This window comes from Mus pahari, chromosome X, assembly GCF_900095145.1.
Source record: "Mus pahari chromosome X, PAHARI_EIJ_v1.1, whole genome shotgun sequence".
In the NCBI taxonomy this organism is placed as follows: domain Eukaryota; kingdom Metazoa; phylum Chordata; class Mammalia; order Rodentia; family Muridae; genus Mus; species Mus pahari.
Genome location: NC_034613.1, coordinates 47670919 through 47698869, shown reverse-complemented (window position 1 = coordinate 47698869; position 27951 = coordinate 47670919). Strand labels below are relative to the sequence as shown.

Below are 27951 nucleotides of genomic sequence, written 5' to 3'. Positions count from 1 at the left end.
CTTTAAATTGGCTTCATTCTTAGTTCTGTCTTAAGCAGAGCAATTGGAACAATTATCAGTGCACCACATTGGGCTTTCAACATGTGACAAAAAGTAGATGGGCTAATAATGATAATGATGACCTCAGCTATACTGTTCATTCTTTGTGTTGCTGGGGGCTTCCAGCCTTAATCCGTGATCTGCCTAAAAGCTGTGACCTCAGCCATTCTTCTCATGGTGGCCAGAACAAAATGTATATGATATACCTATGAACTTGACCTAATACATTTCCTTAGATATGTGAGTCAAGGTTTCCATTCTAGAAACTAAAGAGTACACATCGCACAAGTGTGAATCGCTCACAGATGAGCATCTGTTACTGCTTCTCAAGCCTTGGGCCTATTAATAGAAAAGGTGATGAGAGAGAAGATCATAAAACAACCTCCATGTCTATGCATACTTGATATCTCACAAAAGGTTCTTGATTTTACCAATTCATATTGGACTTCAGTTGTACTTGATGCTTGCAGAGTAAGGTCAGAAGGACACAGGTGACCTCCCTTGCCATATCCTTTGTTGCAAGTCTTATTAATGTTAAGGGAAATTCACCCATGAGTTTGTTCTTAGAGAAGGTGACAAGATTTACAAAATACACTTTTCATAAGTAGACTATACACTATACACTATACACTAGATTTACAGTAATACACTATGACTTCAATTTGGATAAAGTATTGCATTTCCATGATGTATGCCCTGAAACATCTAACCTACATCAGAGATAGTCTGCCAACATAGGTAGTCAATAAGACAGAAACTTTTCCTACAGCTATTGAGATGTACTGACAAGGTTATGGTCTGCATTGTGAGGGAGCAGGTTACAACAGTGTCGTGAGAAAAAAATCTTGAATGTCCTATACTGAACTGATATAATGATATCGTAAAGAGGATTTGGAAAAAAAATATTGCATTTCCTTAAACTGGAATGTCTCTGTAAATGTCCTGCAACCATACAGAAGAGACTGAAAAAGTGCTATGTGAACATTTAAACCAACTTGGATCCAACATGGCTTGCCTCTAACTTTGTCAGACAGATATTCTTGTCTTTAATGAGTCAGGTACAGATGAAATGCTGGATTTGAATGTTGGTATCCAAAGCTGACTTCTATGGAAATACTGGTCAAACTAAATCTTTCTTACGTACTACTATGATGATGTTTAACAATTTAAACTCTGAGACATAGTCTGATAATTTGTGGGCATGTAAATTTCTAATTCTATGATGATAAGAGATCATTTTAAAAATAAATAATTAATATCAAAAATGTGTAATCGGTGTTCTCTTTGATTTAATATTCTTACAATAAACTCTCTTATATGTTCATAAATACAATGACAAAAAAGAACTTTAGCTCACAAAAAAGAACACTGGGCTGGTGAGATGGCTCAGTGGGTAAGAGCACCCGACTGTTCTTCCGAAGGTCCGGAGTTCAAATCCCAGCAACCACATGGTGGCTCACAACCATCCATAATGAGATCTGACTCCCTCTTCTAGAGTGTCTGAAGACAGCTACAGTGTACTTACATATAATAAATAAGTAAATCTTTAAAAAAAAAAGAACACTGTTCTTTTGACACCTGTAGTGCCACATACGTGTGTGTGTGTGTGTGTGTGTGTGTGTGTGTGTTGTTAAGTGTGATGTATACTCTGAAGACTATAAAAATCAAAGGTTCTGGGAATGTAAGAGATGACTCAGCAGATAAAAGCACTGGCTGATCTTGCGGACCTGAGTTCAGTTCCCAGCATCCACATAGCAACCTGAAGTCTGTAACTCTAGTTCTGGAGGGATCTGATTGGTTTTTGAGGGCACCAAGAAAACTCATAGTACGTACACACACACACACACACACACACACACACACACACACACACACACACAGGATACTTATTTACATGAAACACTTTTTTTTAAAAAAATACAATTTTAGGCTGAAAAAACCCAAAGCCTTTACAGAGACAACTTTTGAGAGCCCGAATAGGACTCTTTCTGTAAGTGACGTGTATTTCTTTCCTCAAGTGAAAATGAATTCCTTTTCAGTAAAAGGCTGGGAAAAGTTAAGAGATGTTACAGAAGGTCAAAGTTAAGTCCATTAAATCCCAGACTCGGATTCAGTTGCCATAGAGATTGGGGAGATAAATAAACCAGTAACCTTAACAAATGTGCTGCAGACATATCTGTGTCTTACCATTATTTTTACTTAAGTATCTTTTAGTCCAAACATAACGGACTGTGAAGACTCCAAAACCAAACAGAACTAGACCCAAAAGAAATATGAGTTGCTCATTCAAGTAAAGGGCAAGCAAGGAAGGCAAGACTTATCCGCCCCCTCCAGCAATGTGCTCTCCATTCCCCTTGAAAAATGATTGCAGCATGAAGCTCTAGAGGCAATGACATATGGGGAAAATATGTGCTGCCAAAGCCAGAGGAAAACCATGTCAAGAAAGAAAAACAGACATGAAGTACCTGACCTAATTAGACACAAGTACATCTGAAAGAGAGATAGATGAAGGGAAGGGGCACTGAGAAAAGACCATTACCCTGAAAGTAACTTTCGTAGGCTTCTGCGAAGGCCTAGAGATGATGGGCTGATACTGCCCTCCTGTGAGAACATAATTAAGACCCTTCCCCAGGGCACACTGGACCTTTACACATGACGAGTCAGCCTACATCAACAAGAAGCTCCAAAACAAAATACATGTCCTTTGTCATGGGGGTCACCAAGAACACAGGAGAAGAATGAGAAACAGGAATCTGAGCTGGTACAAAGTACACAAGAAAGACCTATACCATTGGAATGCCACATTTAAGTACTGGCCAAGACCAAATAGTTATTTACTTACCTTGTGATAAACAGGAATATTTCATGATGTGTAAAGTAGTTAAAAGCATCAGATTCTCAGCCTTAGAGTACGAGCTTATGTTAAAATGAATAAGCATCATGAAATCTCAAATAAAGTAGTATTTACATTCATCCATGTGCCCTCTGGTTCTTGTACATACATCCATATCACCTTGCATGGTTATAACCATTATACATATACATATAGTATATATATATATATAAAATATATATATATAATATATATATATATATAATATATATATGTAATTTTGCAGCCTGCACTGTAAGTTTTTGCTAGCTATATTCTTTCGCATTACTAAGCAAACATTGAAACTCAAAAACTTGAATGATTTCTGTATACAATGCCAAAATTATCTTTTATCTGTGTGGCAAATTTTCTGGGCACGGTTTCCTTTGGGCTATAATTACCTTTTTCATGGTAGAGTTAGAGAAAAGAAAACTATCTTCTTCTTTTCTGACTCTTTCACCTTATTACAACTTACATGATTATTGCTCACTTAGGGATTTGATAATTAGCTGATTTTCTGCAGTCTTATGTTCAACGGATCCTAAGAGCAACATAAATGTGTTCTCTGATAATTAAATGTAAAGTTCTTGTCCATAATTCATAATTTTTGGGCTCTAGCATAAATAATATTTTACTAGAAAATATAACTTAGAATAAAATCTCAAACAAGCTTTCTTTATCTCAACAAGTTTTCTTTACCCTCTACATGTGGTATACTGTATGAAAACTAGTTGTGTTTTTAAGCTACCCTGTTACAATCAGAAAGGAACTGAGGTGTATCTGAGAAAGACTGACCCTAAGCAAGCCTTTGTAAGAAGATACTGCTCAGATATTCCTCTTCTTAATCAGGTACCATCAGTAAGTATCCCTCCCCTATTAGGGTTTGCTTGACAACTTAAGATGAATCTTAAGCACGCCCTTACAATGAACATGGCTCAGCCCAGAAAAATAAACCAAGTGATCTGCAAGACAGGGTAATCTGAACTTCACACCCAATCTTATCTTGAATTGACACTGAGAAGCCTTTGCCTATGTGAGCACAGTGTTCTAGTAATGGCAACAGGCTCCCACCCTTTGTGTCAAGAAGAGCGCAGGGAAGGTTGGAGGCTGTGGTAAGTCTCTCGCAGCCTGTGCTCTCTGCAAGAGCAGCAGCAATTTGGCTGCGGCCTATTATAGCCGAGTGGGAACACAAGGTTTGTGGTGCCAAATCTCCTGTATTTCAAGACATGGGAAATGTGGATGTTTAAGAGTGTGAAATCTCTCAATTTTTCAAGGCTGGCAACTCACTAGCATTTTAAAAGAACACCTCTGTGTGCCAGATCCAGCTTACCAGTTTGAGACCATGGCTCTAGATACAAGAGTTCTAAACTCTTTTAAGTCTGTGTAATCCATCTGTGCAGATTCGCATGCTGACTACTTGGATGCCAAGAGAGAGATCAACAGCAATATCCATGGCACACATCAAATCATTATGACTACTATCTTTGAGAATTTAGTTTGGTGAATATTAAAAAAAAACCTGCCAAATCAATAATGAAAATAACCATATGGCAGTTACACAAATATTTCCTAAATATAAATTGCATTCAATCCATTAACAATATTATCATTTCTACAGTACAAATCAGAGTGGTCCTATTTTACCCAGCTCATGTGTCTGCTAACAATTATGTTGTGAGGGCTGGAAAGATTGCTTAGTGATTAAGGGTGCTAGCTGCTTTTCTAAAGAAGCCAGGTTTCATAGGCACCCACGTGGCAGCTCACAAGAGATTGTAAATCCAGTTACAGGGAATCTAGTGCCCCCTTCTGGTTTCCTCAGGGACTGTACAGACACATTTGCAGACAAAAATACCCATACACATAAGTCTTTTGTATTTTGTGCTCAACTGTGTTCCAAATAATTTTATAAACTGAAGGCAGCCAAATAGAATAATATCAATTCCTACAATCATAAACTTTGTGGAAGATAAATGCTGTATAAAGTTTAAAAGGGACACATCGTTTTAAAATTTCAACCATCCTCCTGTGGAAATTGCAAACTCCATTTTCCTGAATGGTTTAATTCGACCCTAAATAACGTTAAAAATAGGGTATTAAATGCAGAACTTCCATTTCTTCTCTTTTGGTGGTTTCTGGTCCTAGGCACAGCTGTTGCTCCAACAGTATCACCTACTTGTTCATACCTGCTTATTACAGAGGAAGCAAAAGTTGCAGGCTCAAGGATCAGAGCGTAAGTGGGTAATTTTTTACAGAGCAATGTTCAGTCTCCTTACCTGGTGAAGAGAAAATTATCTAAGGTTTCCCTACATCAGATCCAAAGTACCTGACTTTTGTCATAACACTCCTGCCTTGGTGCACAATGGGGCTCAGTGAATCCACAGCAATGGCACCTTCTTATATATGAAACTGGCAATCTTGACAAGTACAGTGCTCCCAAGTATCATGTCCCTTGAATAAGTCAGAGACTGGGGGACAAGCGAAAGCAGTCATTTCTACATTGTACCTAAAGTAGACCTCTCTTAGATGGTTATATTTACAGATGGATGTCCTGTCTCTCGAGGGGAAATAAGGAAGCCTGGATTATCACAGAGCATAAAGCAGCCCCTAGTTGAAGGAAGCGGAGGATGTCTAGTCAATGTGTATAGCAGATGAATGGCCAGGCAGTGTGGCTACAATGCACCAATATAGCATGGCTTCTTCTAAACTTGAAGGCAAATTGAAAAAAAAAAAGGCACATTGGCTCAGGCTATTGTGACCCAGAAGAAACACTCTGTGGTTTGACAGTGGCCTGACACCTTTCACCCAGGACAGGAAGTGTCTTTGTACTTGATGTACAGTCACTATGGGGAGTCCCCTTCTACTCAGAGCAGTGGTCATCGTCCCATGCAGCGTCTCTGCTCTCCGCGGTGGCACCTGCCACTTTTTACTTTTATGCTCCCAAGTTCAAAGCAAATGAGCTTTTTGCTAGAAAAGGCACTCCCCAGAGAGCTCGTAGTCAGGGTAAGCAGTGATATTGGCTGGGTCCATTAAGATAAATCTTCCACTTCTCAAAGAAATAAAATACATTGTACAATGCTCAGAATTGGAAAGTTAGAGATCAGCGTAGGAACCCATAGCAATTAATAACTCTCACCTTACACAGGATGTGTTCCAGAAGGGCTGGGCACAGCTAAGAACAGCTACCAGTTGCCTAAATTGAAGAAAAAAATAGCAAAATTACCTTTTTAGAAGAAAAGTCATCAGTTAAAAAATTATTTTCCTTTGAAAAGACTCATAGCAACACATTCTCCTTTGTATTTACAACCAGAAGAACTAAGGGAGACCAGCCAAGATGTTCTGCATACTTCTCCAAATGTCTGTTTACCATATAATGTTAGCCCTGGCAGTGGAGCTGGCTCCCTCATTATCAAGCTGTATTAGCTCAAACTCTCAGCATTGTTAGGGAAGTGAGCTCATGGCCTATTTCAGTTTTAAATTAACATTTGGCAATCACTCTGGTAATCAAAACAAATGATTCAGTCATTTAGAATAGATTTATTAGTTGAACCTTTCTTCCTTTCTCTTTTAGCATCTTTAGAATATTCTGCCACAGGAGGGCTCTGATCCATCCAGAGTGTAGACCACAAGTCACCAGAGTAATAGTTAGCTGTTGCCATGGAGATGAGGTTATCTCCCACCCACAACAGGATTAGGATGCAGGCTAGTTTGCAGGCTTTTCCCTGCATGGATGGTGGTGTGGTACTAGAAAACAGGTGTCCCCTGGCTGCTGCTATCCATGACACAATGCACAACAGTGTCCTCCTAACACCCAGGCAGCTGTCCCATGAGCCCATACACATCCCCATTTTCTACTTTTTAATCACTTGTAAAGGGAACCTGGTAAAATGACAGCTCCCCAAGGAGGTCCCTGTTTGGGTTTTGTTTACTTGAGAATGGATCTCACCATGTGATCCATGCTAGCCTCAAACTGAGGATCCCTGCTTCCACCTCCCCCACTGTTGGCATCACAGGTATGTGTCACCACAATCGGCTGCCAACTGTTTTGTTCCCACACCCGGAACAGGCTGTCAGGGAGTTTCAATGGGAATAGGACAAACATAAACCAAGCTTGCAACCAGGTTTGGAATCCCTCCTGTACCCCCACAACCGCTTCCAGGCTGGTTATCAAACAGGTAGTGACTCAGATTAAAGTTAGTGTGTGTGCTAGACAGGAGCTGGTGTAGTTCATTTTACACACTAACAGATTCATCTGTTTATGAAATCTTTTTATTTTTTTATTTTTTTTAAAGATTTATTTATTTATTATATGTAAGTAGCTGTCTTCAGACACTCCAGAAGAGGGTGTCAGATCTTGTTATGGATGGTTGTGAGCCACCATGTGGTTGCTGGGATTTGAACTCCGGACCTTTGTAAGAGCAGTCGGGTGCTCTTACCCACTGAGCCATCTCACCAGCCCCTGTTTATGAAATCTTAATGATGACTTTCTTAGATAAGGACAACTATTCTGAAGTCCAAATGGGCAAACTGTTGACTAAAAAGGACAGGGTTCTTCAACCTGGGCTCATATGGGGCTCACATAGACTGAAATAACAACCAGAGAGCCTGCATGGGTCTGACCAAGGTCCTCTGCATTGATGCTATGGTTGTGTAGCTTGGTGTTCTTGTGGGACTCCCAACAGTGGGAGCAGGGGTTGGCTCTGACTCTTCTGCATACCTGAGCGATCCTTTTCTCCTACTGGGTTGCCTTGTCCAGCATTAATAGGAAAGAAAGTGCCTAGCCTTACTGCAACTTCATATACCATGTCTGGTTGATATCCATGGGAGGTCTGCCATTTTCTGAAGAGAAATGGAGGAAGAATGGATAAGAAGGGCAGAGGGAAGGTGGGGAGAGGGAATGGGAGGAGAGGAGAGTGGGGTAACTGAGGTTGGGATATAAAAAAAATAAACAAAAGATATATAAATAAAAAAGTAAGAGATCAAAGTATTTCAGAAATTAAAAAAAAACTCAAAGGACTTTTTTGTTGTTGGCCACATCAAGCTGTGTCAGTTGGAAAAGGAATTGTTTAGAAGCATCCTCAAAGGACTATCTTTTGCTCCCCTTCCCACCTACACAGGAGGAAATATTATCTAATACTGCATCATTGTTATTGATTTCATGTCACATTTTGTTCGTGCTAGAGGACTTTAAATGGCTCATGGTGGCCAACACAAAGCCCTTCTTTCCTATTTCTACGTAGGTTGCATGGCATACAGATACAAAAGTCTCACTCTCCCACTCACAGCTGCTCATATGGAACTTGCTGCTCACAGAAAGTGCCACGCCCTTTCATGCAGCTGTGAAAGAACACAGCATGTTACAGCTGGTTTACACACAGGCTGCCAGATTTACACAGGGTGGGGCGAAACGCTGGCTCCGCCTTACATTAGCTGCCCAACCTCTCCCTCCTGAACTTCCTAATAGTAACCAACCCCCAAGGCAAAGAATCAAATGCACAGGGTGCACATAGCTGTCACTTGAAGAGTATTAGCTACACAACCACTTCTTACAGCAGACAAGCAGTTAAAATGCTATCCATGTGGATAACTATAAACACTCCCGCAGATTCTTGATATCAAATATATTCATCAGACTCAACCAATTTTAATTTCAAACTTCATCTCCTCACATTCTAGCTTCCGAATGCTATTACATCTTCCCCTTCATTATTCCCTGAAGATAGATGCAACTCACACTGGGTTCTACTCGGAAGGAATTTGGTTCTCTACTTGAAAAGTCAGGTAGCTCCCCTCCTAAGATCTTGGCCTTACAAACGCCTTCTCTTCCTGCTCACTACTATACACTTCTTGCTGGTTAGGAAGAGGCTACCAGTTCGAAGATGCTGAAGACTTCTATTAGCAGACCAGGATACTGGCTACTCATTTCAGAAGCCCTTGCATCTTAGCTAATGTTCTCTGACACCCTCCAGAGGGCAGAAGAGAGAGAGGTTCAGACTGAGGAGTCAAAGCGCACTCACTGGGGTCCAACTGAGCCCAAAGGAGCTATTTTCCCTTCCAGAATTCAGTTTCCTCATCAGTGACCAGGAGAAAATTTACAGTGGGACTTGAACTGCATCTGCATCTTCATTTCACTTTTTTTCTCTACTAGTGTGTTCCACTTAACATCATTTCAGGTTGTATTGCTTGTGTGCACTTTTCCATATGTAGAATATAACTGTGGCTTTGATCAGACATAATGTATAATATCGTGCCAACAATATTGTGCAAAAAATGTTTTAAAAACCCAGGAGGACAGCCAAACACTGGGTAAATGTGATAATAACAAAGTAATCTAAAGCAGACTGGAATATTTTAGGGTATATGCTTTCAAATAAATCATGATAATCTTATCCTAGTCTAACAAATTAGTAAGTCAAATTAGAAATGCCATTAATGAGCCTGACACATCATTTTATTGATGTTTAAGACACTGGGGCTTAACAAAAGTATTGTGGTCATAGACATTGATGACTCTATCATTACTTTCAGTCAAGCTTCAAGGATCCCCAAGTTGCTAATCAATTTAGTGAATTACGTGAAAAAATAAAATAAAATGCAGAGACGATGTCTGTTGAAATAAACTTAAATGACCAGGTGAATCAATCAAAATGGACGATCTCCATGGATTCACTGTCTCCTTTCAGATGCTTTGGATATGATTGTCATGGCAACCATCCCTCAATCATGTTCTTCAGGAGATTCTCTTCCACCTAAGAAATCAAAGAGGCATGAACCCAAGTATCCCCTTAATTAGAAATATTTGTGATGGTAACCAGTAGGCTCAGACTTCTCATTCACCCTCCTGTTATCTATTTCCCTACTTGTGTTAATGTGGGAGTCTGAAACACTGGCATATGTGCCGTTCAAACATACTTTCAATGATGCCATAAAATGCAATAATAAATATAACTGAAATGTCTGCTGGCTCCCTTTAGAAGAACTGAAAATAATTTATTAAGAATAAATGATTCTGGCTAGAGACATGGCACTGACTGTTCTTCCAGAGGTCCTGAGTTCAATTCCCAGCAACCACATGGTGGCTCACAACCATCTGTAATGGGATCTGATGCCCTCTTCTGGTATGTCTGAAGAGAGCAACAGTGTACTCACATAAAATAAATGAATAAATAAATAGAATAGAATAGAATAGAATAAATGATTCACTCAAGAGATGCCTTATTTCAATAATTTCAACATAAGACCTGCAACATAACCATTTATTCAGTAAGCATTAATATAATAAGCAAAGCAACTTTTAAAGTATGTTTCAGTCATATAAATATACCACAGCCCATTTTGTTATTTAAAGATTAGGTATGTAATATATTTGACAATATGCTGTTATACTCTAAAAAATAATTACATAAATTTTTTTTCTATATTTATGTATTTATCCACACCTTTAATCCCAGCACTTGGGAGGCAGAGGCAGGCAGACCTTTAAAGTCATCTGCTCTATGTGCTACATATTTAAGGCTACAATCAGTCCAGATTTTTTCTACAGATTTGATTTCATTCAAAAGCTAAAAAGTGCACAGATTTCCCAAAGTTAGAGGAATGAGCATTTGTAAGCTTTCCACTGGAAGAAGTGGGAACTTGTGCTAATAGGTTTTCAATGCAGTTTAGAGATGTGTCTTTCCTCTAAACCAGCAGAATGTGGAGGAAAGAAAACAACGCTCTTGCCATTCTGGATTCCAAGACTAAAGATGGAGAAGCTCTTTCCACACCCATGGCTTCACACAAATCTCAGGGACCTCTGGCCAAGATAGAATAAGAAAATATATTTGTCCACTTTTATTGCAATGTTAAAATATGAATAATATTTACAAATTCCAAGAGCCATTAAAATAGAAGATAGGAAACTAGACCTATTAGGCACTGGCCAAAGAATGTGCACAAAGGCACGCGTTCAAATGCTGAAAAAAAAAATGGAGTGACAGATATTTGCTAAAGTCAAAAGGTAAAACCTTGACATTCTTGTCCTCTGCCCTAATGTCCGATGATATGTTTGTTGTGTTTTAAAAATAAGAAGATAGATGTTCTTTCAATGACCATTACAGTGGCTCCCAAGTAAAACAAATGATAAAATAAAAATTCGCTTAATTGACTGAGAGGCCTGAATTAGTCATTGCCAAGTTTACAACTTTCCCACAACTCCAAGCATTCTTTCATTTAAAAAAAAAAAAAGCAGCATTTTCCCATTCTGTCATGATGACTATGGGTAGCTTTTTAGGCATGTACAATTTCTATTTTTATATAACTCTCTGTAGACCACTCCCCAACTTAGAGCTAAATGAAAGCCATGAAGGACAGAGGACTGTATACAGAGCACTGGTCCTTCTGGATCCTCAAGCACGACTACCACTACCCTTCCAATGCTTCACGAACAAACGTTCACATTTTTTCTTCCTTACCATCTCCACAATCCAAACTGTCTGTTAAGCAGACTGATTACATCATCCATCTTAAAAAAAAAGGTTGATTGATTGATTGATTGATTATATGTAAGTACACTGTAGCTGTCTTCAGACATACCAGAAGAGGACATCAGAGGTGAGCCACCACCTCCAGAAGAGCACTCAGTGCTCTTAACCATTGAGCCATCTCTCCAGTCCTCATCATCCGACTTTTAAAAAATGTTATGTTTCTCTGTATTTTGTCTGCAGGCCTGCCTCTGAACCACCTGTGTACCTGGAGCCATACTGACAGGAAGAGCGTGTCAGAGCCCCTGGGACTGGAGTTACAGGCGGCTGGGAGCCCCCATGTATGTGCTAGGAATTAAACCCAGGTTCTGCAAGATCACCTAGTGCTGGTAACCACTCTCTAGCTCCTCATCAGACTTAAATGTTGGGCAACATCTCTTCTTCATGTAGCTGTCAAAACAATCATGATATACTTATCATCTCACATGTTTTATACCCTTCCTCTAAAATAACCTTCTCTGCCATGATCTAAGAGCCAAGGTCTTTATCATAAAACACAATTCCTTTCAGTGGGACCCTGGCCTGCTCTTCGCAGCCCCAGCTCCAGCTACCTCATCACCTCTAGAGTTCTACTCCAATAAGAAACCACAGGTGTTACTCCCCTCTAAACCAAAACTGGCTACACTGGGAGCCAGAGAGTCTAGTGATGTATGGGGAGTGTTATGGTTTGAAGGTGCCCCCTCCAAAATTCAGGTGGTGGGACTTAATGGCCAGTGAGTGTGGCATTTATTACTAGGTAGACCCTTTAAGGAATTGGAGCACCAATGCTCCTCCCTCTTGGGTGAAACTAAGGACCTTACAAAAAAAGGTTCCACTGCAGTGTTGAGGCCACTAGCCTTTCTGCCTTTCCCATCATGTGGTGCCTTTGCTAGAGAGTCCACTTTCCCAGTGCTTTAAATATGCCAGGAACTCCCCTTCCTCTTTCCTCTATTGGCCCTCTAGGTCTTCCTTGGTGGAAGAACGTGAATATTTCCATATTCTCTAAGGTTCGTTTTTAAACATAAACAACAAGGCAACATTAAGATGCAGGGAAGTGGCTTAATCATGGAGGATGAAACCTTTGTGAGTCAGATTCAGGTTCCTTACAAAAGGGCTGACAGAGTTCACCTCTAGGCCTTCCACTGTCCTTCATCAGATGAAAACATCATCTCTTCATTCCAGAGGCATCAAGACACCATGTTGTAAGTGGAAAGCAGCCCTCAGCAGACTATACATCTGCTGCCACCTTCATTATGGACTGCTCAGCGTCCAGAATGATGAGAAAGAAACTTCTGCTCTTTTTAAGTCACCTAGTCTTGGATAGTCTCTTATAGCAATACAGAACGATACAGCACATCCGACGAAGTTACCGGTGGTGAATCCTAGATGTAGACCAAGTTGAAAATCACTGTCCCAACTTCAGATAGCACATAGTAGTTGAAATGTAGTGGATATCAGATTACCTAATGTGGACCCTTTCCCTGACACAGGTGGCAGAGCCCCATCCCCAGCACTTCTGATTCAGCCAGCTTGGGTAGAGCTCATGAACTTGAATTTCTAACAAGGTTCTAGGACCTAGAATCTAGGTGATGATGCTCTTTGCTCTGGGTCTAAGGACCCACACAGAGAAGCACTGGTGTGTAGCTATAATCAGTAAAATTATATCATATAAATAGATATACCATACAACAAATAGTAATTAAGAAACAAATAGTAGCCGGGTGTGGTGGCACACGCCTTTAATTCCTGCACTTGGGAGGCAGAGGCAGGTGGATTTCTGAGTTCGAGGCCAGCCTGGTCTACAAAGTGAGTTCCAGGACAGCCAGGGCTACACAGAGAAATCCTGTCTCGAAAAACAAAAAAAAACATAGTAGTTATATAGCTATAGATTCTGAAAAAAAATTTTTTTGACAGGGTCTGTCCTGGAACTCATTATGTAGACCAGAGGTAGATCTGCCAACCAATGTCTACTTCTTAGGTCTGAAAGAAAAAAGCATGTGCTACCACACCCAGCCCCTTCCCTGAAATCTTAAACTACTGCTATTTCAGATTTGGGGTTACTTTCTCCTAGATTCTGTAATATTTGTGTAGATTTTATCACATAAGAATACCTAATCTGAAATATGAAATGTCCCAGTACTGAAACATTTAAGGATATTTTAGCCTTGTGCATCTCATTTAGACAAAAGAGAATGTAGCATTCTCTGAAATATCCACACTTGGCTGAGACAATCCAGTAGATTGTCTTTTTATAAAGCGAAGCCTCAGTGGAGGAATAACTTTGCCAGAAAATCAAATGATCCTCAGGGCAGCGTTCTAAATTCCTCGCTCTCCCCACTCCTTATACTGCCCCACCCAGTTCCAAACTCTCTCTACCAGATCTTTGCTGTGTTGCTAACAGCATCTCCAATTATAGCGACCATTCCTTGCCTGGAGATTGATTTTTACTGGTCTCCACCCGTGTGTATATGTTTAAGATGAAGCACTAAGCGTTTGCTGGTTTCCCTTTCTGAGGTACTCAGCTCCTTCATAGCCTTTGTAGCCACATGTGTGCTGTCACTATCTGCTATAGAAACCATGACAAACATATAAAGAGAATGAATGTGGGTCTGACACATGGCAGGGTTGATAACCAAATTTGCAAGGTGACACGATGTCTCCTTCCAAATACCCTGTCAGAAAACCTTGCCTACCATTTTATTCTGAAGAAACTACAGCAGCAATAAAGTTCTGAGTGTAAAAAATTTATATAAAGTATGGTGAGCTGATGGTTTTGATCTGCTGGCCATACTTTGCGTCATGCAGTAGCCCTCCTTCTTTTTAAAAAGATAATCCCAAAATAACCACACGAAGGATAAAGAAGGGAAGGGGAAACTAGAGATGGCAAGAAGCAACAGAGTAACTGTCAAGGGGATTAGAAGATGCCATCACATGCTTGCCCTTTAACCAGTGCTGTTATCTTCCCCAATCATTTCAGGTAAAGCCAACCTTCCACATACACAGGTTGCACATCCACAGATTCAATCAACTTTGCATGGGAAAAGTTCAGGAGAGAATATTGCATGCATGTGGAGTATATACAGTTTTCTCTTGTAATTATCCCAAATATGGTAGCAATGGGTAGCGAGCATTTATATTATCTTAGGTACTGTAAAGAATGTGGTTTAAAATTTACAGAAGGACACACATAGGTCATACGCACGTACACACATTCTAGGGGTAGGGTTCCTGCTTTGTGCCATGCATTTTGTAGGCTTTGACAAATGTTGGGGGTAGATAATATCTTTTCAGTACACTCTGAAGAACACTCATTGACCGTTAACTATTTAAGCATTGTTAAAGGAAGCATCACAGGAATATCATAAACCCTTTCTTTAGTTTTACTGATTCATTGTTCGAAGACTTTTGTATAAAGTAGTCCAGGAAATACATTGTTTTGGTTCTCTAAATACCAGCCTTTCACGTCTCCTCAACCTCCAGTGTGGCTCCAAACTTGAAAGGAGTATCAAAGTTTTATTGGATCATGGAATGAAAAGTCGGAAACACTGCCCCAAAGATGCTCACTCCAATTCCTGTCTGCTGACCACTCTATCTGAAGACATTTACGAAATGGCTTTTTTAAGAGGCAGTGCAGAAGAAGTAGCATGATGAGACAGGAAAGACACATAAAGAGAAAACCAGGAAGGAAGACAGAGAGGGCAGCCACAGGGCAAAACAGGAGTGGCAGGGGAGCGGGCACAGACCAGGGTCACAACCATCAATAGAATGGCAGCAAAACACTTCCTGACTTTTGAATTCTTCTGACAGTAAAAGAGAAAGGGATAGATTGCAGCTGGCTACAGTAGCCGCTAACTTCCCCCAAAGAATTATTCACTTAATTCAATAATACAGATGAGAACCGACATCTAAATATACTAAAAGCCTGTTCTACACATAAATATGTAAACAGGGGTATGTAATCTATGCACAGAAAGCCCCAAATCTGTTAGAAGATTATTCATATTAACTGACTGTGTCTATCTGTGTGTACCTGGAGATATAGATGTTACTACCATGAGCCACATCACTTCTCCATCAACGACATATGATTCCAACTCTGATTATCACTGAGCTAAAAAAAAAAATCCTCCCACTGAATTTCTCTGTGCTCTGAGTGTGTCTGCAAGCCCTAGATACTAGCCTGTCTTACCTCTTCCCCAGGCCCTCGTGCTGGAATCGCAAGTATGTGCCCCATATACTCGACTCTTTTAATGGGTGTGTGTGTGTGTGTGTGTGTGTGTGTGTGTGTGTGTGTGTGTGTGTGTGTGTGTTGGTTAGCCAAGCTCCAATCTTAATGCTATACAGCAAGTACATCACCAACTAAACTACCTACTTCCCCGGCCCTTGCTGTACCTTCTCTATTTAGACAAACAAGTACCTACCATTTTGTTTCAATTGCCTTTAATATTCAGTATAAAATGTTCTATGGCTATTAGCTATTAAAGTTATTAGTTATTAACAATAGGCAGTACCATACACTAGGTTTGCACAAGTATATTCTCATGTTTGTAAAAAAAAATCTCCTGAAAAGTTTCTCAGAAAATATACCTATCATTTAATAACATAACTGTATATAAACATTTTTCTTTTTTTGTTTCACCATTAAGTTTGAGGCAAAATTTCAATAGTTTCATTTCCTGCATTTTTGTTTGTGTTTGGCAGTGCTTGGGGTTGGACTGGGAGCTCCAGCCCCAGCCCACTTTTCCTGTTCTTGAGCATTTGACTTTTCAGGAGATCAATGTAAGAATGTACACTGCTCTGGTTAACACAATTGCTTCTTGCTTGGCTATAATTTGCCTTCAGTCCAAATATGTAATGAAAGTATGTGCTAAGTCATTTACTGAGAGGTGACCAGGAAAATGTTTCAGAAAAGTCACACCTAGGATTCCTCTGTAAATTGCTTTGCTTTAAATACAGAAAAAATGCATCTTGGCCATAAATCCAGGTTTGGTTTAGTTTTATAGAGGAGGATTTACAAATTTATAAAGCTAGTTTGGAAGGGGGTTCTTGCACAAATGCATATCATCAATAGGTACAAAGACCATAAGAGAAAGTGGGGGAGGGGGAGAATACATACCCTAACTATAATGGTAGTTTCATGGGTATATATGTTTGTCACGAGTAATCAAATTAGAGCTCTTAAATGGCTACCATCTGTCATATAGAAATGATGCTTCATAAAGTAGACATTTAAGAAGTCCAGCTGCTTTATCTGCAGATACAAGTAGAAACTTGCACCACCTCCTTTTAGTGTGTGGGCTTGATGTCTTGTCTCCTTATTTGGTTTTGTTGATGCTGTATAGCCCAATCTGGCCTCAAACCTATGACCCTCCTGCCCCCACCTCCCAAGTGCTGGGGCTACAGGTGTGAACCAACACACCCATTACCATTATAGTTTCTTTCCTTAGGGTGATGTATTTGCTACAATGGAAAACTCCTTCTCAGTTCTTCTCAGAGTCTGAATCTCTTGTGGCATAGAAGGGACTTAGTCTAGCATCAGGGTTCTTGTTCTCGTTCTCGTTCTCTCTCTCTCTCTCTCTCTCTCTCTCTCTCTCTCTCTCTCTCTCATATATATATATATATATATATATATATATATATATATAATTACATATATATGTGTATATTATACATATTATGTAATATATAGTGCATATTGTTGACATCTTGTTCATTCAAATCATGAACTTTATAAGTCACATTCCTCTCCCTAGCTTCCTCCCTCCCCTTCTTCTCCCCCTCTCTCCAGGAATGGTGCAGAGAACCAGCGAACTCAGTTCGCTGATAAGCCAGTCCTTAAACTCTTCCTAACAAAGTGTACCTCTCACACTGAACAGGAGCCAACAGCCTTAACCACACTCGAAAGCTGAGTGAATGACAAATCTTAAGCATAGTTAGTTTTATACTTCTTCATTGAAGTAATTCTTCTAACAACACTTCTGTATTCACAGCTACCATTTTTTGAAGAAAAACTACATTGACAACCATGTGGCTCCAGGTAGCTTATGCTCAACTTAAAAACAATGGAGAAGCTGAGGCAAAAGGACTGTAGCGACTGCCAAGGACAACTTGTGCTTCACAGTGAAACGCTGTCTTTAAAAAAGAAAAAAAACATAAAAATACAACTTCATGGATATTACAAATTCCTTTTATTAGACTATGTTGGGAACATGTGTATCTTAGAATATATATGCCATATTTTACGTGGGCAAATAAAACATAACTTTGACAAGCAGTGAAAACATGATGATTTATTTTGATTGCTGCCCTTTTATTTAGGTTCCACTGCATTTTTTAAAAAGTTCTCATGACTCCCCCGTTTGTATATTTTATATATATCCTAGTTCAAAAGACAGTATGTCTCAATAGCTTAAATTGGAAGGAAAATCCACTCTCAGATGACAGACTCATTGCACTTTCAAAAACCTACAAGTTGCTGATCACTGGCTGGTGATGTACCATATTCACTTGCAGGCACAGTGATAAACCAGAGCAAAGGCTACTTGAAAATACACCCCTAGTCAAAGGGACAATTTTCTCCTTCATTCTACTCATTCCTCAGCAGTGTATCCACATGCATCATTACATACTGGTAACCTAGCTATAAAGAAAAATTGATTTGCATTCCCACGTTGATATATATATATATATTCTTTTTCGGTTTACTCTGTCACTAGCACTTCTATATTTGGTGACACTACATCTTCTCACCTCACCACTACCCTAAAAATCATCCAAAGAGGAGAAATGGACCCAGCCCAGTCTATCTAGTATATATGTACAACAGTGGCAAATATGGATAAGAGAAAGACGGAAGCAGTGGCTGGCAAATGTGCCACAAGGATGATCCTGAGGAAAGGGAAGTGGGCACAGTGAGATGGGCTGACAAGTTACCCTGAGGGTAAAATGATGTGCAATGGGCATACTGACAGAAGAGGCCCCACATAGCTACAGAAAAAGAAAAGTCTTCCTCCAGGAGAAAAGCGAGGAACCCTAAAGAACTAGTCTCTGTCTCTGTCTCTGTCTCTGTCTCTCTCTCTCTCTCTTCCCCTCTCAGTGTGTCTTGCATGTGTGTGTGGGGGGGTATATGTGCATATGAATTTGATTCTAGATGCCCACAGATCCCAGACTATGAATCCCAGGGAGCAGGAATTAGAGGTGGTTATAAGCCAGCTGCCTGACATCGGTGCTGGGAATTGAACCAGATCTGCTGGAAAAACTACAAGTACTCTTAACTGCTGAACCATCTTTCCAGACCTAAGAACTTACTTATTTTTGATAAGATTACATTTTTAAGCAAGTACATTTTTTTTTTTTGGTTTTTCGAGACAGGGTTTCTCTGTGTAGCCCTGGCTGTCCTGGAACTCATTCTGTAGACCAGGCTGGCCTTGAACTCAGAAATCCGCCTGCCTCTGCCTCCCAAGTACTGGGATTAAAGGCGTGAGCCACCACGCCCAGCTAGCAAGTACATTTTTATTAGGTATTTTCTTCATTTACATTTCAAATGCCCCTTTCCTAGTTTCCTCTCCAAAAACCCCCTATACCCTCCCACTTCCCTCTGCTCCCCAACCCACCCACTCCCTGCTTCCTGGCCCTGACATTCCCCTATATTGGGGCATATAATCTTCGAAAGACCAAGGGCCTCTCCTTCCATTGATGGCCGACTAGGCCATTCTCTGCTACATACGCAGCTAGAAACATGAGCTCTGGGGGTACTGATTAGTTCATATTGTTGTTCCTCCTATAGGGTTACCCATGGAAGGAATTACAGATACAAAGTTCGGAGCTGAGACTGAAGGAAAGACCATCCAGAGACTGCCCCACCCGGGGATCCATCCCATAAACAACCACCAAACCCAGACACTATTGCAGATGCCAACACGATTTTGCTGACAGGACCCTGATATAGCTGTCCATCCTGAGAGGCTATGCCAGTGCCTGGCAAATACAGAAGTGGATGCTCACAGTCATCTATTGGATGGAACACAGGGCCCCCAATGAAGGATCTAAAGAAAGTACCCAAGGAGTCTGCAACCCTATAGGAGGTAAGATTAATTTTTATTTCATATATATGACTGTCTCACATGAATGGATATGTACTACACAAGTGCCTTATGCCTGAGGAGGCCAGAAGAGGGCATCTAATCCCCAGGGACTGCAATTACAGAGAATTATGAGCGACCATATTGGAACCAATGCCAGGTCCTCTGCAAGAGCAGCAAATATTCTTATCCACTGAGCCTTCTTTCCAGCCTCACCCTCAGAAACATTTTTTGATCAGATTAAATAAATTGTGTACATGTATCCATTAATGACTATAGTGCCAGAATCTATAACTTAATTTCCTACTTGGATCTAAAACCATCAAAATTTCAAATATCCCACAATTAGAATAGACATCTCATTTAAAAAAAACAAAACAAAACAAAACAAACAAAAACATTTTCATGGAGATGCCTTAATTGTGGGCTTCCAAAGAGTCTTAAAGCTGTCTTTCATTGTCACACTTACTGGCATACTTGATGTGCCTGGGTCTAGCCAGGCAGGGTAGACTTATTGACCAGTGAGCCCTTCAGGATCCCCTTGGGTTCTCCTTCTAGACATTGAGACTAAAGCACGTCCCCAGAGCTGGGATAAGCAAGCTTACTGGAGACTGAATTCAGGACCTAGAGTTTACATAGCGAGCCCTTTACCATAAAGCTATCTCACTGGGGCTGGAGAGATGATGGCTCAGCAATAAAGAGCCCTGACTGCTCTTCCAGAGGTCCTGAGTTCAAATCCCAGCAACCACATGGTGGCACACAACCATCTATAATGGGATCTGATGCCCTCCTCTGGTGTGTCTGAAGATAGCTGTATAGATAGATGTATATGTACTCATATACATATAATAAGTAAATATTTTTTTTAAAAAAGAAAAAGAAAAAGCTATGTCACCTGCCCCCAAACCTGACATATTGAGGGCCAGGCCACCAAAAGTTTAATTCAATTTAGAAAAAACAAGAATCCAAGCCAGAATTTTGTCATTAACTGAACCTCATTTTCCTCACCTGTAAAAGGAAGGGGTGAATTTCTGATATTGAAATCCTTACTAATCAGGCAGATGGAAGAGGAACATGGGCAAGTCCTTCTTCCCTTCTGTATCTAGTGGACAGGAGCAGGTGACAAGGCCAGCTCCCAGCAGCTTCCCCCTTCACTTGCAGTGTGCTTGTGACAAGCGAGCTGTACAGCAGGAACCCAGTCTTTTGAGAGCTTAGAAAACCTGAGAGGAGTTTTAAATTGGCAACTTTGGAATAGACTTGAGTCCACCATGAAAAATTGCATTTTAAAGATTCATAAACAGTTGTCACTAAAATCAGGCAGTCCTCAATCTGTGGATCACAACCCCTGTGAGGCTTGCAAATCAGATAATTTACATTGCAATAGCAAACTTACAGTTATGGTAGCAATGAAATAATTTTATGGTTGGGGTTCCCCACAACACAAGGAACTGCATTAAAGTGTCACAACACTGGTCTAGATGGTAGATCATATATGCTGCTCATTTTCTTCTCAAGGCCTTTCTGTATAACAGAGAAGTATTAATCTTATCATTGAAAGATCTAAGTCACAGAAAGGAGTCTGTATTCTTATAAGTTTTACCAGATCTCCCATCTATCTGAACTTAGTGGGGTGAGTCTGGGGAATGTAGGTCTGTAACAGTGCACTAGCCTAGCATGCACAAGGTCTGTTTCCATACCCCACACAGCAAAGACTAAACTGAATCATAATCAGGGAAGTGGGAGCAAAACCAGGCAGTATCACCATGCATGCTTGCACGCAGTGGGTGATTAGCACTTGGCTGATTGCTATGGTCAGAATCAGGACATTATTATCATAATCACAATCTATGGCTGACAGTCCTATATAGAAATAAAAACATGCACTTTTATCTAAATAACAGCTTTTTTTTTTTCCCCAGCACATTCGCCCTGGAGAATCATGGTTAAAATTCCTTTCCAACTTAAAATAAATTAGGTGAAACTCGAGGACCCTTTTCACTCTCATTCCCTCCTCCCCTCCTTTCTCTCTCTCTGTCTCTGTCTCTCTCACATGCACACACACACACACAAACACACACACACACACACACACACACACACAAACTGCTTTCCAGACAAAATATGATTATTATTGGGCTGGTTCTTTAAAATCTCTCCTCTTTTTGTACTCTAAAACAAAACACATCAAAAGTTAAGATAAATATTTGGCTCTCAAAACAAAACACACCCCAAATGGAAAACACAAGTGCAAATCTAATATTTATTATAGAAACAACTCCCATAGCAAGTATGAGTGTTCAAATTATATAAAAAGAGAAAACTAGATGCTGTCAGTAGTGAGTCCTGTAAGGCAGTTATATAGAAGGGAAAGTGCCTGGCTGGATGCCAATATAGATAATGCCCAGGTTTGTGATTCTCTTCCTTAAAATTTCAGGCAAGTAAAGAGAATAAAGTTCTCCAAACTAAACACTGCAGCTCCTTTGGAGAAGAAACAAAAATCCGTAATTGAATTCAATTCTCATTAGTTGAAGAGAGAACATATATTTACCTCCTTACTCTCAATGCCAGTACAGCAAAATTCTGGTTCTTGTTCTTTGTGTTTTTATTGTTTTCAAGACAAGGTTTCTCTATGTAACCCTAACAAGGCTAGCCTGAAACTCCAAGTTCTGCCTGCCTCTGCCTCTCTAAGTGCTGGGATTAAAGGGGCACAACCCCAGGCCTGGCTCCAAACTCAGACTAGGAAGGATGCACACTCTGTAGAACTAAGAGGATCAAATCAGATAGGCTGTGCCAACCCAACTAGCATACTTCCTGAAACGAGATAGGAAGAATTAAAGTTAGTTCCCTGTTCCCTGCTGCCCTCTTCCCTTACTATTTACGCCAAGGCTGGCCAAATTTATCATCCCTGGTTTCAATTAATATCAAGCAAGCTCAATGATACTTAGGACATACAGCAATTTCTATTTTTCCAATACCATACTCTATTTATTTATATTATATATTATTATATAATATAATTACATTATTTATATATATTATAAAGAACTTGCAAATAAGAAAGTCTACATACATTAATGAACTTGAATAGCATTTAAAAATTGTGCCAGTTAATATTTTTGAATGATGCCCACCACAGGGGAGACCATAAATTTCAGAAGATTTTTTTTTCTTTACTTCCAAGGGCTAACCAGCAGTGAGACCCAAGGCAACTTATAGTTCCTCTCTGAACCCAGTTCCTCCTTTACCAAAGAAGAGAAATATGTAATGTATGCAAGTACCTGGAACAGAGGGCCATAAACACAAGCTGTTATTCTAATTATTCAGTTTGGTGGGCAGGAACTAGCCACTTTGAAGTCTAATCAAATGAGCTCAGCCAAGTACTCTACAGGGTCACATGAGCACACTGCTATTGTCCTTTCCTCTCCTGGAATTATGTGTTCCTGTGTTTGCAGAGGAAATTACATCAACATCGGCATTACTGAGTCTTCAGGCTGGACACATCTATGCTGGGGTTGCTGCCCTGTAGGTTCTAGGATATTTAAGCAACATCCCTGGCCTCTAGTGACTAGATTCCAGGAAGTGCATCTGGCAAAAAAAAAAAAAAAATTCTCCTGGGCATTGTCCCTGTGTGGCAAATTCCCTGGGGATGAAAACTACTATTCTAGCACATTCCACAAACAGAAGGATCCTCCAAGATCTCAGAGGGTATCCTGAGAAAGATCAAATGCTTATCAAGCTAGTATTAAATACTAGACCTCATCTTGGCTCCATCACCCATGTCTAACTATAAAGCAAAATTGATCAATGGGGTCTCAATTTGCCATCAGAAAATGTCTTAAATCTAAATTAAAGGAAGGGAGGCTGCTCATCCACGTTCCAGTACTCTATACAAGAATGGAAAGATAAATTTAGCCATGCCTTTAATCCCAGCACTTAGAGGCAGAGGCAGGTGGATCTCTGTGTGTTTGGGCCAGCCGATCTACACAGTGAGCTCCAGGTCAGTCACAGCTACATAGTGAGAACCTGTCTCAAGAAAAGAAAATGAGAAAGGTGAATTTAAACATCTATAAATCCTGTAAGTTGCATTTAATCTATAGAAAATATCTTCACACATTGCATATATATGTATCAATGTTCCATGCTGTACTCCATAAATACATACAATTATATTGACTAACGAAAAAGGAGAAAGATGAGCGCAAGGGCAATAAGGAGGGAAAGGCAAGAGGATTGAGAGTTGGAGACTGGTTGCAGAATCTACCTATAGATAGCAAAAGTCACAGATGATCAAGTCTTCCAGATAAAATGATAAGAGTATTCACATATAACCTACACATATTTTCCCATATACTTTAAATCATCTCAAATTACTTATGGTATTCAAAATCATGTGAATGCTATGTAGTCTTCTTACAACAAAGTCTATGAATGCTTAATCAAGATGTCAATTTTGCAAATACGTTCAATAAGACTGGTTGAATCTGAATCTATTTGTATTGCCCAAATGAAAAAGTATGTCCCAAGCAAAGTCTCCACAAAGAGATTATTTCACTGTTTGCAGGCCTGAAGAATGTTTACTGTCTTCACAGTTGCTCTGTGGCTATTTAAGAGACTCGACATCTTTTAATTATTTACAACAGATTAACTGTCTACACTTTACTTTTCTTAATCAAATCAGGAACAACAGGAGACATTTCTTCCGTACTCAGGATGGTACCAGATACAAGAGCCCCCCACCACCACCACAGAGACTCTGTAAATGTTTGTTGGACAAAGGAATGGTCATATATTTTGCTTAATTACGCACTGTCCTGGCAGAGGGGGTGGAATCAGAGAGGGGGGCAGAGGCAGAGAGAGAAGGGGGCAGGGAGAAACTTTTTTTTCCCTGCTCTGTTCAACAGGAGCTGAAAGAAAAAAAATCTCTTAAGAAAAAATAATTACAATATTCTCCCTTTTATCCCAAATCCAAACAACTGGGTAGTTCAGTTAACCAAAAAAAAAAAAAAAGTGCAGACAAAAGTTAAGGAAAGCAGCCAACGAGATAACGACAAAAGTTCAAGCAAGCAGGAACATTTGTTCAACTCCCACAAGGTTATAAAAGCCAATGTTGCTGGCACTAGGGGGTGGAAGTAAAAGGGGTGTGTGTGAGGGAACCAGGAGGAAAAGATTAGGAAAACAGGGCAAAGCCTTAGGAGATTAGCTGCCGCGCCTTCAACAAATTATTTGTTTTTAATGGCTAAACTTGGGCTAGGGGCATAGCCCTATGATAAAGGGGCCTGCTCCACACTGGAGGCCCTGGGTTCCATCTCCAAGACTACAGCAAATGAATAAATAAATCTTCAAACCGAAGGTGCGAGGATGGTGAGTTTCTCACGCAAAAGTTCAATTTACAAGTTACTTTTAAAAACAGATAACAGAGTGAAATCTGTAAGATTTAAAACAATTACTTCATTGTACTGTTTGTTCCTGAAAGTTCTTCATCTTTTTCCCCCTCATCTTACAACAGGTTCTCAAAAAGCCAAGTAAAAGACACCCTTTGCTCTTTTTGTTTAGAGAGCAACTTAAGGCCCATTTTCCCACCAACATACTGATCCTTTTCACCACCTTCAGCATTCTTATTCCTCAGAGAAAAACCACCAGGCTAAAATTATATTGTGAAAATATGCTCTGTCTCACTATTGCACTGGTGCAGAACACACACCACAGAAATGTAGAATAGTATACAACAGCATAAGCGAATACATTTTTGTTAATCCTGTAGACACACTTATGTATCTAGTTTTAACATTTGCAATAAACAAAGTCAGTATCTTATTGAGGTGATCCATTAATTTACTATATATCAAATCATCTCCAAAGAACTCATATAAGAGGTATTTTACCAATCTGCACATTCCACTTTTTAAAATTTCATCCCCCAATCTAGACTTGCTTTAAAAATGTTTTCCTTCTCCAAAAAGATTAAATACTGGAATGGAAGCCTAGAACTTAGAAAGCCATGTACGGTTACAGATTCTGTACTATGTGGTGCTTTGTACAAATCGTGGCCTATCTAACAAATTCCATGTTGCATAAAGATTCTATTTGCCCTTAAAAATGTTAAATACATGTTTTTAAAAGAGTGAAGGTAGACTAGATTGGAACCTTATGTAACCAAAACAGGGAAGCATTATATTCTTAGCACATTTAAGGCCCATTGCTTTTTAATGCATATTCTTTATAAGCAAATATGGGCACGCATTTCCAAAGACAAAATTACCAACCTCAATCCTTTTCAAGTGTGAAGAATGGGGAGTACCCTGTTCCTGGGGATGGGCAAGGATGAGAACTCCTTACCCTATTCCACGTGGCCCATAATTTAAACTTGTGCTACTCATTGCCAAGGAACATTATATTTATATTTAAATGGCCTTAATCAAGATAACAAAAATATTCCCAGTATTCTATAAACTCACAATACATTTGATAACATGGAGAATTACAAGCAATTACAAAATGATAGCTCCAATTAGGAAAACTGGATCTATTCCAAATTCAAATCAAAAGAGGCTCAGATAGTCCCAATGGCATAATTTAAATGAAGACAACAGAGGATTTCCAGCAAAGACATGTGTTCCACTCTTGCTGCATTTCTACCACAGAACTCTTGCCCTTCAGGAAATCCAAAAGCCAAATCTGAAATCACATTCATACACTTTCTTGTCTCCTGTTCCCAATGTGCTACCCTAGTTGTGTGTGTTTGTGGGGGTGGGGGTGGGGAGTAGTTGTAATTAGAATGAACCTAAAAACTTGAAAGGCCCAAATGCAGAAAATACACAGCACATTCACTGTTTCCCTTGGCCTTTCTCATTCAAACCTCTATCCAGTTGTGGAAGACTAAGCAATGGGAACTTCAGAAGCAGTAACCTCTTCCCAGGAGCCCAGAACAGCATCTAGTGGGAATTTAAGCTTTCTGAAATTGAAAGGTCACACCCAGCAGTCTCCCTAACCTACTTTGCCAAGGCTCAACCAAGGCTCTATCCAAATGCTAGAACCTTCCACTTGCCTCCATGCTGAAGCTGAAATCCAGTCCCCTCTCCCCACCTCCATTCCCCATATCACTGTCATTCCCCCTCAGAGAGCAGAACCAGGACCAGCCTTCTCCCTCCCTCACCATTCTCCTTGCACTCCAGTCCTCCCACTGCCCCCCAAGCATCCCCAAAGGGAGCACAGCAGCTCCCTCAACATCTCCACGAACCAAGGCAGGTTCCACCTTCCTCCCCTGCCCAACAGGCGCCATCCTTAATGTAAAAACCAATAAAGCCCCCCCCCCATCGTCATCATCATCCCCTGCTCTTCTCAACTGCTGCTATCTATCCTTTAAAAAGAAAAAGAAAAAAAAAACCCAAAGGTGTCCCCACCTCGCCCAACCCCCACTGCCCGCCATCCTGGGTGAGAAAACCAAAAGCCCCCTCTTTTTACTCCCACCCTCCATCCTTGCAGAGGAAACACCCAAAGCCGCCCCCCTGCATCCCGGCCCCCAAGGGGAGCGAAAGCCCTGGGGAGGAGGCTTAGGCACGCACTTTAAGGGACCTTGGAGCCCCAGGTTCCGCAGCCCCCAACGTGGGCGAGGCAGCAGAAGTCGGAGGCCGCAGGTACCCAAGCCCTGCAGGTCGGCGCAGCCCTGGAGTAGCAGCCACGGAGCACGAGCTGCGGCTCCCCAGGGACGCCGGAGGCGTGCGCACACACGCGCGCTCACACACACACACACACACACACACACACACACACACACACACACACACGCTGAGGGAAAGCGGGATTACTGTCTGGGGATGCTCACCCGCGCAGCTGTCTAGGCGGCACCGGCAGCCGCTGCCAGCTCCGAGACCAAAGCGCGGCGGCGACAGCAGCAGCAGAGGACTGAGCCCCCTCGGCCGGGCGGTGGATGTAAGGCGCGGGAGGGGCGCACGGGGAGGGGCGCAAGAGGGTGGGAGGGAGGGGGAGGGAGGAGGGAGCACGCGCGGGGGCGGGGGCGGGAGCGGGGGCGGGCGCAGCCCACTCGGGGCGGGGCGGGGCAGGGCGGAGCGCGCGTCCGCCTGGGCTCTGCCCGTGGCGCGAGGGGCTGCGGTGCGGGGAGATCGCGCTCGCGCGCGGGTGCCCAGTCGAGGAAGCGCGGGAAGGGGGCGCGGCTGCGTGGGCCCCGCCTCGGGAGAGGCCAAGCCGCCGGCTAGGCGCGCACGGTGCGCGCGAGAGGTGGCCGCGAGCCCGCGGTGGCGCGGCTTCCCGGAGCACCCCCTGCAAGCGTCCGAAGGGCACGCGGAGGGCGGGCCAGGGGCGCCCACCGCCCCCCTCCCTCGCGGGCTCAGGCCTTTGCTGGCTGCTGGGGAGTCACGAGTCACTGCAGGCAGCCACGGCCAGAGCCCGGGAGGTGGGAGCAACAAAGAGAGACAGCCAAGGTGGCCTCTAGCCTCTCCAGGGG

The 27951-nt window shown here is 41.3% G+C and overlaps 1 protein-coding gene across 3 annotated transcripts in view; it reads right to left on the bottom strand.

Moving 5' to 3' along the window:
• Fhl1 (four and a half LIM domains 1) overlaps positions 1-27415 on the bottom strand; it is a 59447-nt gene extending 32032 nt beyond the window's left edge. Inside the window, exons 1-2 of one of the 3 annotated variants that reach the window (XM_021187901.2) lie at positions 27313-27415; positions 6045-6101 (exon numbers count right to left, since the gene is read on the bottom strand). The gene's annotated coding sequence lies outside the window, so the exon portion shown is untranslated. Of the gene's footprint in view, positions 1-6044; positions 6102-27052; positions 27273-27312 lie in introns of those variants that run through there. The other 2 variants (XM_029534216.1, XM_021187897.2) reach the window with 2 other exon arrangements.
• Between the last annotated feature and the right edge of the window lie 536 nt (positions 27416-27951).